This window comes from Phaseolus vulgaris, chromosome 8, assembly GCF_051622355.1.
Source record: "Phaseolus vulgaris cultivar YP4 chromosome 8, ASM5162235v1, whole genome shotgun sequence".
In the NCBI taxonomy this organism is placed as follows: domain Eukaryota; kingdom Viridiplantae; phylum Streptophyta; class Magnoliopsida; order Fabales; family Fabaceae; genus Phaseolus; species Phaseolus vulgaris.
This window is the reverse complement of record NC_143505.1, coordinates 57147001-57161731: the sequence shown is the minus strand read 5'-3', so window position 1 is coordinate 57161731 and position 14731 is coordinate 57147001. Positions and strand designations below refer to the sequence as shown.

Sequence of the window (14731 nt, the reverse complement as noted above, 5' to 3'; positions counted from 1 at the left end):
ATTTTTTGTATTTTTAAATAAAAAAACTCATTATGTTTATACAAGTTATTAGGCGTAATATTCTTTAATAAAGGATACATTTAAATTATTTTTTAGTACTTTTTATAACAAACTTTCTATTAGTTTAATTTGTGTGCAAATTACTTTAATTGGCATGTTTAAAATAGTATAATTTTCCTTGGTAAAACTTTGTAAAATAACTCCAAACTCTAAAAAGATTTGATAAACCAATTAATAATTTATAAAGTAGTATGATTGAGTTATATTTTTTTATCAGCAGTATATATTTATAACAAAATGGAAATAATTCAGGTGTTCTAACCTTTTAAAAAATATGTAATTTGCAAATTTCATCTTTACAGTGTGTGATTTTAGTCCATTTCCCAATCCCTTTTCAATGTTACATTGTTCCATTGAGTAGTGAGTTGCTACTATTTCACTTAAAGCACTACAACAAGAAAATAGAAATTTAACGGTAATATAACAAAATTAATATTTAGAGTTGGTTAATCATTACTAACAAATAAATATTGATATTGATTAATCAATATCATTAAATTAAATTTGAGTTAAATGTGTGTATCTAAAACCATAATTTATTAGTATTGGTTTTTAAGACCAATTCTAGGTTTGACTAAACTTAAATTGATGTTAATTTAGTATTAAATTATAGATTTAATTTTTAGTTAAAACAATTTAATGGTGATCAAATCAATACTGATATTTTTTATTTTAAAATTTATTTAATCTAATATTTTTTTAATTTTAATATTAATTTAAATTGAGTCGATTTGCTTAACATGTGACAATATTTCAAAAAAAAAAATCTTATAAAACACCTCTATCTTCAACAAAATAAAGTATAAATAAAAAAATTTGTGGTGGAGGAAGGAGATGAACATGAATGAAGTAGATGAATATGAATGAAAAAAAAAAGTGTGGATAAAGAAGATGTGTGTCTATGAAGAAGATGTGTAAGGATGAAAAACCTTATTCAAAACAAAATTTATAAAATATTTAAATAAAATCAACTTCTTAAAATTTAAAATAACTAAATACTAAAATATTAAACCAAATTTTATTACTAGAATATTTTATACGTAAATTCTTAAAAAGCTTTAAATTTGGGTTCTCAATGTTTTAATTAAGTGCTATTTCTAATTAAAATTTGAGTTGTACAGAATAATTCTTGTTTCATGTGTTAAAAAAATTACATGTTGACATAAATTACTCCAACGCTAATGGAGAATATAATTCCAAATTCAGTATTATTTTTTTAAAACATATTAATTAATTAAACGTATTTTAGAAAAAAATATTCAATACACTACACAGTGAAAATATTATCTTCTAGATGAATATTTTAACAAAAAAGGCTTCATATAAAGAAGTATAGTTATATTACTATGATGAAACTCCAATTTCTATTGTAGTGTGTAGTTTTTCTTTTAAAAATTCCATCAAATTAATTTTTCTCATTTGAAAATTAAATTTGAAAGTTAAATGTGCAAAACGTGGAACATGAAGCCATCCAATCAAGTGGCTATAAAAGGTAAGATAGAATGTGTGTATATTGACATCCTTTACTCAAAATATGTTCGACTAAGTTGAGTATGTCTCTCATCTCTTCCTATTTCCATTATTCATTTATAACTCTTTCTCCTAATATTTTTCTATTGCTTCTGTTCTCTGCTTATATTTATATATATATATATATATATATATATAATAATGCTCTATTTCTATTGTTTCATTTATACCTCAATTTAAAAATTGAAAACCCACTGAATTATAAACCATCGTAAACCAAATTTTATCAAATTGTATTTGATTTTTTTTTTCAAACCATGCAATTAGGTTCAGTCAGTGTTTTGACTTGAAAAAGTGACCTAAAACAGTAGAATATATTTATTATTTATTCAGTATTTAAATTAATTAATACAAAGTTATTTAACTTTTCAGCATAATTATCTTGTTATGAATTTGTAATTATATATAATAACTTTCTCTTAATTTGAGTAAATATTAAGCATCAACACCATTATTTGTGTATTCCTATTCATTTATTGATTTTTATTTTTTTTATAAAACATTAATATTATACAGAAAAAGAAACAATGAGGAACTCTCTTATTTTGGCTTCCTACACAACTTCTTCTCTCAGTCACATAAAAACAACAAAAGACTCTTTTGTGTAGCTATCTTGATCACGAGACATCACCTTAACATTGCCAATGACGCACTTTTCTTTGAAAATAATAATTAACTTTCATCCTATAACTTTCACTATATAACTTTCACAATACAATGATTTGAAAATAGATGAATTTCAAAAGGTGAATGGTTGTGTCACTTTGGTGTTGGGAGTAAGTTGAAGATAATTACAAAAGCAAGAAATAAAGAAAAAAAAATACTTAATATGTGACAGTTAAAAATTGTCAATGTATTAAATTTAATTTTAAACATAAACAATAAATAAATTGAATGAATCTAGAGTATTAAATACTTCAAGCATTTTACATTTTACACTACTATCATATTTCCCAACCAAAAATTAAATACTAGGTGATTATTATTTGGATTTTTTTATATAAGGATTAAAGTATTTCTTAAACAGTCCGTTTTAATTTTATTTATTTTTGTTAATAAAAAAAGTAAATATTGATCCTAAAATAATACACATTGTGACTCTTTCTACACTTTTCAACTTTAACATAATTAATACAACACACAAAATATAGTAGGAAGTAGACTTAGTTGATATTATTATTGTTCATTTATCTGCCTATGATGAACATTGAACAAAATTAATATAATACATAATATATAGTATGAAGTAGACTTAGTGACCATAGTTAGCATCATTATTGTTTATTTGGCTGCATATGTGATGATCATATATATATATATTAAAAAATATATTAAAAAATATATTTAGTGACCATAGTTCACACTATTATTTTTTATTTATCTGTCTATATGATGAACAAAATTAATAGAATATACAATATATAGTAGGAAGAAGACTTAGTGAATATAGTTGATATTATTATTGTTTATATGTGTGATGAACATAATTGAACAAAATTAATACAACACACAATGTATAGCAAAGGAGATTTAATTACTATAGTTGACACTATTAATGTTTATTTGTCTGCATGTGATCAACAAAATTGAACAGAATTAAACAAAGAAGTAGATTTGGTGACATAGTTGACTCTATGTTTATGTGACCAGCATACATGGTGCATTGAAGACCCCATTTAGTAATAATTTTAAACCATGGTGAAATGTTAATGTCATTTGAAATTTAACATATACGAAATTATGAACAAAATTTACAGTAGTTTAAAATTTTATGACTAAAATGCTTTAAAGAAATTTTTTTCAAAGAAAATAATAGATTGCACACATTCATCAATCTATCCAATTCAACTTCAACCAGAATTGATAAAATAACAGTAATCTACAAATAAATAAAAAATCACAAAATCAACCTTTTAAGTACATTGTAAAGCTACCAATCCACTTTGTTGTGCAGATTAAAATAGATTAAAATGATGTTCTTCTTGTTAATTTACTTTGTTACTGTTTTCATTCTCAATGTATTATGTTTGGGATGGAGGATTGGGGTAAATCCTTTGAGAATTGTTGTGAGTGGAGAGTGGGAGACGGGAAGAATATTTTGTTTTGGAAAGATGTTTGGGTGGGCAACGAAGATTTGAAAAGTAAATTTCCAAGATTGTTCTCTTTGTGTGGTAGTTTACAGTCTTGTGGGGAGTGGGTTAATGATAGATGGGAGTGGAAGTTAATTTGGAGGAGAGGTCTGTTTAATCGGAAAATATGCCAAGAAGTCCAGTTGTTACAAGAAGTGCATGGAAAGACCCCTATGTTGAATTCTGCAGATAGTCGAGTTTGGAAGGCTGGTAAGGATAGTGGTTTCTCAGTAAAATCTGTCTATGATCTTTTAAGAGACCCTGTTGAGGGAAAAAGTGTGTTTGTCTTCCTCTGGAAGACTATTGCTTTGCCCTCAGCACAGATTATCTCTTGGAGGGTGTTGATTAATTCGATTGCCACAAAAGCTAACTTGGAGAGGCGTGGAGTTTTGGTGGATACCAATCTATGTAGTTTTTGCAGGATGGCTGTGGAGTCGACAAAACACATGTTTTTTTATTGTAGGATTGCTTGGTTAGTCTGGAATCAGTGCTATACATGGTTAGGGATTGCGTCGGTTGTCCATGTTGTCCCAACAGCTCACTTCTTGCATTTTATTTTGCTAAATGCTCTTGTCCAGGTTAATGTAGTTTGGAATTGTGTTTGGATAGTTGTAGTTAGTGAATTATGGAAGCACAAGAATAAACATATTTTCCAAGGAGGGGTGATCGATCCTTGTTCACTTTGGCACAATTAAAGGCTTCTAGGGTAACTTCTAAACCTGTTTCTGCTAGTTTTACTTACTCTTAGTGGTGCATTGATCCTAAGGCTTGTATGTTTTCAATAAAGTGAGCTTTTATAAGAGTTACTCCTTCGGTTGGGTTGTTTGTTGTTCTAAGCTTCTGTTTTGTTCGCCCCTTGTTGTGGTTGCAAAGAGATTGTATTGGGTTTGGTTTTGAGTTTGTACGGGTTAGATTTGAATTTGTACGGGTTAGTTTTGAATTGGTACGAGTTAATCTTAAAAATGAACGGGCTGTACGGTTTTTAGTGGTAGATTTGTTTGTCTCTCTCTATTTGTTGGTTTGGGAGACAAGAGAAATTGTCTCATATTTTTTAGGTATGTATAAGGGTTGAACCACCCCTTAAGTGGTTCCTGTTATTCAATCCCTTTTGCTAATAAAAAAAAATCTCAATTTATTATGTATATATACTTTTATTTACCATTTCCATGATCAAATTTTAATTTTAGTGTATGAGCATTATGCTATGAGTTTCAAATACATACTTAACATAATAAATTAAATTTATTCACAGGTTGAAAGAGTTTGAAGTCTTTAGGATTGTCGCATCTTTTTCAAATTCTTACATCCATTCTGCTATTGACTCCCTCATTTTCTAAAGATGATCGAAAGGTAAATAATATATATTCAATTTTGTTTTACCTAGCAATTGAAACCGTTTGTCTTACAGAAATATACTTTTGCAAAGATATACTTGAGGTATGTCTTTTGTATAATACTTTCACTTTGTACTTTATTTTTTTCCTCAATTAATTTTCACATTTCTTCTATCTGTGAGAAGTTATATCTTTCCATAAATTACTCTTAGGTTTTTATCCTTTTATGATTTTTTAAAATAAATCTAATAATGCATATTTATTTAAATAAAATCTTGAATTACTTTTAAGTTAAGAAGAGTTTGGATTATATTCAAAATGAACTAATTAACCTAAAAATGATTTTATGCAAGGTTGAACATAATATTTTCAATGTTTAAGCATCTACATGAAATTCACTTAGTGGGACTATTATTTTAAATTTCTTTTTCATTTTTTTAATTTATTTTGTTCATACTACAGACTTACATAGTCTATATGGGAGAATATCCAAAGGACATGGAAATCACAGAATCATTTCACACCAGTATGGTTCAAAGTGTCCTCGGCAGGTTCATATATAAGCCTTAATCGTTTCTACTCAACTCACTTAACATTGTCTGTCTAACATTTTCAAATACAAAGAATCTTGTTTGATTTAAATCCTATTTTGGAGGACTGAAAAGAAAAATAATGTAATAAATTGCACCTGAAAGAGAACAAATCTTTTATTTTAAACCTATTATCAATCAAGAATATGGAATTTTTTAACTAACTTGATTAAAATTCCATATGACATATATATCCATCCAGCAAATTTGCATCAGATACTTTGCTGCACCACTACAAGAGTTTCAATGGATTTGTGGCGAGGCTAACCAAGGAAGAATCAGAAAGAATGAAAGGTAATTTTTTTTTCCAAAAAAATGAACTAAAATATATTAATAAACATAGTACTTGAAATATTCCAATTGTACATATGTGTCTATTATCTCAAACCACATTTTCATCAGCTTTTGCTTTATTCATAAATATATTTTTGGTTTTGGTTCATGTGATATTCGTGAAAATTTGAAATTTTTGGACAGGAACGGATGGTGTGGTGTCTATTATTCCAGATAGAGTCCACAATGTCGATACATCAAGGTCCTGGAACTTCCTTAACTTTCCTGAAGATGTCCCAAGAGCAAATGAAGAAAGTAACACAATTGTTGGAGTAATCGATAGTGGAATTTGGATTTCTAATGCCAATAGCTTTAGTGATCGAGGCTTTGGTCCACCACCACCGAAATGGAAGGGAACATGCCATAACTTCACTTGCAATAAGTAAGTAATGTTTCTTGTAACATGCTACAACACATATACATAAACAGCAAGCCTGGTTTCAATTTTTAAACTCACATTTTAAATTTTTTCATGTCAAATGTCAAATTTGAACGAACATCCACCTCAATAGTAAATCAACGTGGATCCAAACATATACACCTAAACTTAAGTAATAAAATTTTCAAAGTAATAATTATTAAAAGATATAAGTAACCATTAAATTACTTATCTATGATTGCTTGCTTGGTGATTTGTTTGTAGCAAAGTAATTGGAGCAAGATATTTTCGCATTCGGGGTCAGTTCAGGCCACAGGACATCATATCTCCAGTTGATACCAATGGTCACGGATCTCACTGTGCATCCATTGCTGCTGGAAACCTTGTTCCCAATGTAAATCTGTTTGGACTTGGCTTAGGAACAGCAAGAGGAGGAGTTCCATCCGCACGCATTGCTGTGTATAAAGTTTGTTGGACAGCGGGTTGTCAAAGTGTTGACATTCTTGCAGCATATGATGCAGCCATTCTCGATGGTGTTGATATTCTTTCTGTTTCACTGGGACCAATATCAATCAGACAACAGAACTATTTTGAAGACATATATGCAATAGGAGCTTTCCATGCAATGAGGAGGGGCATATTAACTTCTAAATCTGCAGGCAATTCAGGTCCTGGTCGTGCTACAATACCGAATCTTGCACCCTGGCTCATTTCTGTGGCTGCCGCCACTATAGACAGAAAGTTTTTCACTAATCTCAAACTGGGCAATGGCCAGATCATCCGGGTAATTATCCCTTTAACTTCTTTTACTTATTTTTTAAAATATTAAAAAAGTAACAAAAGATTTCTCTCAACATATACAGGGAATTTCAGTGAACACATTTTAGTCTACCACAGAATGGTTACCCTATAGTTTATGGTGGAGATGTACCAGCTCCTGGATTTAGTAGTTCCACATCACGGTACCAACGTTAATTTTCTTTAAATTCCAATGTTTCTTTTCCATCTAATCAAGTTGACGCAGTTAAAGAAGCAATATTGAATTAATGGTTAACACTTTGTAACGATTAAAAATTTTAATTTTACAAAATAGTGAAGATTATTTTAAACATGTATCACTATAATAATAATATAATTTATTTAAAAAACATATATAAATTAAAAATTATAGAAAAAGGTCACTATAATAAATTGTATTTTAAAAAATTCAAGCTTGATTTTTAAATATAATAAAATTATAAACCTTTACTAATTCTTCTGATATATTATTACTATATTAGAATCTAATTAGTTGATAGTTAATTAGATATCAATTTAAAAATTATTTATTAATAATAAAAATTACTTTATATATTAATATTTTTTAATTTTTAAAATAATATTTAATTTAGTTAATATAATGATTAATTAATTTTTCTCTAAAATTAATTTTTATTTAATTTTTTTTTTTTGTAATATATTGAGAAGGAAATTAAATTTTATAAATAATTAAAGGAATTAACAAAGTAATTTAGCCTTATTATTTGGTAATTTTTTTGGAATCTTCTATTACAATTCAAAACTCCATTCTAACATTAGCATCATTGATAATTCTTTAAATGGAGCTTTGGTGATTAAATAACTGAATTTTATAAATAATTAAAGTAAATAGCAATTTAGACTTATTATTTGGTAATTTGTTTCTAATCTTTCTATTACAATTCAAAACTCCATTCTAAGCTTAGCATTGCTTAGGTTGTGCACTAACAATTCCTTGAATGGAGCTTTGGTGAGAGGAAAAATTGTTTTGTGTGATGGCTATGCTTCTTCTGTACGTGTGGGATTTGCTTCTGGAGCTGCTGGTATCATATTCCGCAGTACATTGCCTTTAGTTGTTGCAGATGCATTTGCATTGCCAGAAGTTCACATTAGCTCAAGTGATGGGCAATCCGTATATAATTATTTAAAGTCAACAAGGTACAAACTTTTCATCAACACATAAATATCATACATAAGTGCTATAAAATTTTGCTCAATTATTCTTGAATAAAATGATTTATATGTCATGTCACCGATTTGTAGTAATCCAACAGCTATCATATCCAAGAGTTACGAAGGAATAGACTCAGCGGCCCCTTTCATTGCTCGTTTCTCATCAAGAGGTCCAAATACGATCACTCCAAACATTCTTAAGGTAACTTCATGGTACAATATACAATCAATCCAACCAATTCAAGGTCATTTGCTTATATATAAGTTATCTCTTGATGGTGTAGCCTGATATAGCAGCTCCAGGAGTTAACATTCTGGCTGCATGGTCTCCAATTTCTCCTATTTCTTCAGTTAATGGAGATAGTAGAATATCGTATTTCAATATAATATCTGGAACTTCAATGGCATGCCCTCATGTTACTGCAACAGCTGCTTACGTCAAATCATTTCATCCCAGCTGGTCTCCTACTGTACTTACATCCGCATTGATGACAACTGGTAATGGTCTCCTTGCCATCTATGCATGCTAAACTTATTTTATGCCTTCCATGGTTAATTTAAAAAGACTAATTCTTTCTTTTCTTTCCTCACCTGAGTTATTGTTGGAGTTTTTAATTTGAATACACACATATGATTTCATTTACACATATATAGATATGGAACTTTTATTTTTGTTGTGAGATCATGAGTAACTCATTTCCTTAAATATGATAACCTAAAACCTTATGCATTATCACCCTAATGTACATTTGTGTTGGGAAAAACTAGATTAAGTTCAATTATTTTGTGGTATATCTTAATGGCTAAGTATGTATATGTTTACTACCAAATTTGTTGGTTTATCATTTACAGCTACCCCTATGAATCCTGCACTTAATTCGGATGCTGAATTTGCTTACGGTGCGGGACAAATCAATCCTTTAAAGGCAGTAAATCCTGGACTAGTTTATGATGCTGGTCCGAATGATTATATTGAATTTCTTTGTGGAGAAGATTATAGTACAACAATGTTGCGACAAATTACGGGAGATAGCAGCACTTGTACATCAGCAAATAGAGGATCTGTTTTCAACCTTAACCTCCCATCTTTTGCTCTGGCAACCGCTCGCTCAAGTTACAACCATGTCACTTTTGGTAGAACTGTCACTAATGTTGGATCAGCTAGATCCACATATAGGGCAAGAGTATCTGGATATCCATCTTCTTTAAACATCCAAGTAGTGCCAAATGTTTTGACCTTCACATCTGTGGGTCAGAGGTTGCCCTTCATCCTTAGGATTCAAGGAACCATTAATACAAACTTGGTTTCTTTTTCTTTGACTTGGGATGATGGCACTCATCAGGCAAGGAGCCCTGTTGTTGTTTATGTTTCATAAATTCTCTGTTACCAAGGCGAATGGTAATGATTGTGTAATTTGTTGTTTGTTTCTCTTTTTTTTTCTTCCTGTTGAAGTTTAGTGAAATATTCTGGGTGTGTTGTAAGCCACAGAACTTGTGATAAAGTGCTATGTAAGCCAAGAATAAAATCAAGATAATAATTACTTGATCCAAAGTATTTTCTACTGCTCTTTCTGAGTAATTTAGATATCGTTATTATATTGTATGCATACATTCATTATCATTGGTTATTAAAATGAGAAACCGTCTATCCTTCTTAGTAATATAAATGTCATTATACTACGATTTTTTACCTGTTAAAAATATAATATTTTTATTATATAAATTTGGTTTGATAAAATATAGAAGGATTTAAAATAATGGTGTCATAAATCTATACTATCGTCTAACTTTGTTGGAATGAATGTCAAGTATTAAAAGAGTGAACATATTTAACTTTTTGATAATTCAGTAAATTATTATTTAACACTATACCAAATTTTCTCTGTTTCCAATAAAATCAAACATAGAGAGAAACAAAGATATACAATTTTATAAGAAAAACTCTGTATTTAAAATATACCACCTAAGGATATTAATATAGAAAACAGAATACAAAACCTTTGTACATTGGCAAACACTAGATGGATTTTGTTACATGCTTAACATATTTAAAATTAAGTTTAAAAATTTACCTTTATTTGGATATCCATCTGTACATAGGGCAATAGTATTTGGATATCCATCTTCTTTATCCAAATAGTGTCAAATGTTTTGACCTTCACATCTGTGCGTCAGAGGTTGTCCTTCACACTTAGGGTTCGAGGAACCATTAATACAGACATGGTTTCTTATTCTTTGACTTGGGATGATGGCATTCGGCAAGGAGCCCCATTGTTGTTTATGTTCCATAAATTCTCTGTTACCAACGTGAGATTAATTTGTTGTTTGTTTTTCTTTCTTTTTTTCTAGGTGTGTTGTAAGCCACCAAATGTATGATAAAGTGCTATGTAAGCCATGAATAAAATCAAGATAATAATTACTTTTATCCAAAGTATTTTCTACTGCTCCTTCATATGTCGTTATTATATTTTATATACATTCATTATTATTGGTTATTGAAATGAGATCACATTGTGTAAATGATATTTTAAACCATCATTTCACACTTAAATAAATTATTATTTTATTATAATATAATATTTTATTTTAAAAAACGGTTCTACAATGTTTGTTTTTACTATTTGATATGTTAAAACCTTATTTTTCTTAGTAATATAAATGTCACTATACTGTAGTCATCCATAATCCTTCAGATAATGACAACTATAGTAATAACCAAATAATAAACTCTTATAAAATACTTTTATCACAATTCAATTAAAACTAAAGAAGAAAGGAGGTTCATGAGATGTATCTAATTTATTGAGATTCTTTTGAGTTGTGGTAAGTGTAATCACAACTTAAAGAGAAGATTTTATCATTTTGTAAGGTAAGATTTGTACTCATTCATATATATTAATTTGTTCTTATTTCTAGTAAATGTGAAATCTTAAATATATTCCTTTGTGTCAAAGATTGAGCATCTCCAACGCATGTCTAGATATCTCGTTAGGATAAAGTCTTATTCCATATTAATAAGTTTATTAATGTTTAGTTTAACATCACAAAATTAACTTATAAAATGAGGTTTACATTTACTACTTCTGTAGTATAATTTGGCTGTCCAATCTCCAACCATTAATCTTGAGTAAAACCCAATCAAAATTCCTATTAGAGTCACTAAATAATATGCTAATTTAAAGACCTTAATGTTGGAGTTGTCACTTGAAAAAGAACTTAAGATACCCAAATATCTATCCACTACCTTTCTAACTCTTCTTTTAAATCCTACTTCTCTAAAGTATGTTTATAATTTTGTTCTTTTGATTTATTGACTAATAATATGTAGGTGAAATTCAAGATACATTTTAAATATTACCGTCGTTTACTAATTAATATTTATTTTAAAAAATGGATTAATAAAAAGGCGGTTAGAGTGTGAAAAGTTTATGACTAATGAAGTAAGTCTAAACTTTTTTGAATTTAAATAATTTAATATTGATTGAGTTTTTTTTTTATGACATTTGAATAAGGGAAAAAGAACCTTACTTCAATACAACAGTCAAATTCAAAGAAAAACTATTGTTAGTGTAATTTATTATAAGATCACAGTTTTCATTTATAAGAATTTTTTGTTTATTGTTGATTATGTATAAGTATTTTGTTTCTTTTTTTTCATTATTTGAATTGTTTGTTAATAAGCTCTATCTAACACAAGTAGAGAAATCAGTGATTTTCAAAGAAAATAAATAGGAAAAATGGAATATAAAAAAACATTTTGATAGGACTGACTTTAATAAACATCAATAAATAGCAGAAAAATTTCAGTTCATGATTACGTAATCAAATTTTTTTATTGTTTACGATCAGACTATATTTTATATGATCATTTGAGGCCTACAATACCATTTTTCTTTCATATTGCTCTGCATTTGTTTTGCTTTGGGAGCTTAATGGGAAGGAGAATATTATATATATTATTTTTTATCAATAAAAAAAATAAATAAATATAAATCATTTTAAGAATGATTTAATCTTATGTCACTTCAATCCATCTAACAAAAGACAAACCCTCTTCACAAACCACAAAATATACACCTTATTAATCTATAGAAAACTATTTATTATTAATTGAGTACATACAAATTAAAAAAATTGAAACACGAATTTAAAAAGGAAAAGCAAACTAAAACTGAAGAAATTTTAAAATTACCTATCACTAAACTTTTAGTTGAGCGAAAGAGAATACCTCAAAAATACATATATGGTTTGTTACCATATAGTATCTTCAATCAATGATAAACTAGTGGAACTCACAACCCCTTGATTAGCTTCATTCTCTGCTTTGAAGCACTCCCAAATGAAGTCGAATCCCTTCCAAACACGAAAAACAGAGGTAGGAAGACATAATACCTTTTAAATAGAAACTTTTCGACTATTAGACAAAAGAAGGAACACGTGTGGGTCATTCATGAAAATAATTGACTATTTATATATTTATAGGAAGCCAAACGTCTCCGACACACAAAACGACATTATTTATGAATCGCAGGATTTAAACCCATCCAACGACACACAACAAAAGACTCTTCACCTCAACCATGTCAGTTGTAATCATCATGCACGTGAATACAACCCTTCACTCATAATAGCATTAAATGCAAAAGACTTTCCGTGCAACAACTATAGGAAATACCAAAAATTGGTAATTGAAAAATCTTCATCTCTAAGACCATTGAATGCACTAAAAAAAATCATGAAATAGAAATTAATTTTTAGAAATTAAAATAATTAGTTGCAATAGTAACTAAATTAGAGACTATTTTAAAAATTAAAAAAGAATTGGTTTCTAAATTAATTTTTATTATTTTCTATTATTGTTAAATAGTTTCTAAATTGGTATCTAATTAGCAATTAAGGTTTTAGATATCAATTATTTAGTTTTTAAATTTAGTCTCTAAAACCTTGATTGCTAATTAGATACCAATTTAGAAACTATTTAACAATAATAAAAAATAATATAAACTAATTTAGAAACTAATTTTTTTTGTCTTTATTTTAGTTCCGTAACTAATTATTTTGGTTTCTAAAAATTGATTTCTATTTTATGATTTTCTTACAGTGATGGTTCAACCAGCCAAAATTATTCAAAGTCACTCAATGGTGAAGGTGCGGAGAAACCAAAAGTCTGTGAGGAACTTTGAGATTTCCGACATAACGGCTACCAGATTACAGATACGTCTAATCAGAAGAATGCAAATATAAAACCCCGTACACAGAGTTAAAATCAATTTGACAAGGCCAATACGAATACTCAAAGTAAAGGTCAAAATATAAAGTGTGAACTTACTAAATAAAAAATATAAATAGTAAAGAAGCCCAAAATTGTGTAGTATAAATAGGAAGTTTAATTAGCAAGTAAGTAGAGTGTTTTTTTAAAGAGAAGATTACTTAATATTAAAAAAAAAGTTTATTCAATCTAATTGAATCCAAATATTGTGGGTTATTATATTTTAAGTGTTTTGATCAAACTCATTTTAATCAAATTAAAAATCATTGTTTAAAAGTTTAGGGTTAAGTTTCGATATTAAACTCAAATCCAATCCAACTCATATGTTATATAAGACATATTTTTTAATTTTAGTATATGAAAGATGAATATTATAAGAAAATTACATATACTAGTGAGTTTTTTTATTTTATTACTTATAGATAATTATGTTTAATATTAAAAATTTAATAAAATTGAATAAGATTTATTAAAATTAAATCCATCAATTAAATATACAAATGAGAAAAAATATTTTAATAAATTTAATGTCACCATTAATGTTAATTAGAACGAATACAAATACATCATCTTCAAGTAACCATCTCTTCTTTCTTTTACATAAAAGAGTCAATAAGAAAAACAAAATACGGTTGTTTCCATCTTTCTCTTTGTACTTCCTCCTGTGGTCTTCTTTACCTTTCTGAATTAATGACTTTTACACCTTCGTATCGAATAAGTTTGAAAACAAAAAGAGAAACAAGTAAATAAGCTTAATAAAACATTTATCTCTTTTTAGTTTTAAAGGCTTAAAAAAATTATCTTTGATGACACAAAAGAAATGGTGAATGATTAATGTTTATAAAACAATCATTTGAGTCTTTAATAAAAAAAGAAGTAAAAGGATTTAGGGGGAAATAGTGAAGAAATAAGCAACGACATCATGTGGATATCTAAAATGCATAAAACAAAATGTGGTTAGGTTTACATTGTAGTGTCTTATGAAAAAGAATTTGAGAAATGTACTCATTTGAGAGTGAGAAAACAAAGTGAGTGAGGGGAATTGGAGAAGAGAGCACGGTAGACAAATAGCCACTTGTCTTAATTCAACCAATGGATCAAACTTCATGCCCTTGATGACAACAATTGTAAACCAA

General features: G+C 28.1%; 1 pseudogene across 1 annotated transcript; it reads left to right on the top strand.

Moving 5' to 3' along the window:
• The first annotated feature begins 5515 nt into the window (after nucleotides 1-5515).
• LOC137826203 (cucumisin-like) lies at nucleotides 5516-9782 on the top strand (annotated as a pseudogene). The gene is made up of 9 exons (XR_016514797.1): nucleotides 5516-5604; nucleotides 5846-5937; nucleotides 6121-6358; nucleotides 6620-7139; nucleotides 7219-7317; nucleotides 8090-8311; nucleotides 8417-8528; nucleotides 8611-8824; nucleotides 9179-9782. The product of XR_016514797.1 is annotated as a cucumisin-like (transcript).
• The last annotated feature ends 4949 nt before the right edge of the window (nucleotides 9783-14731 follow it).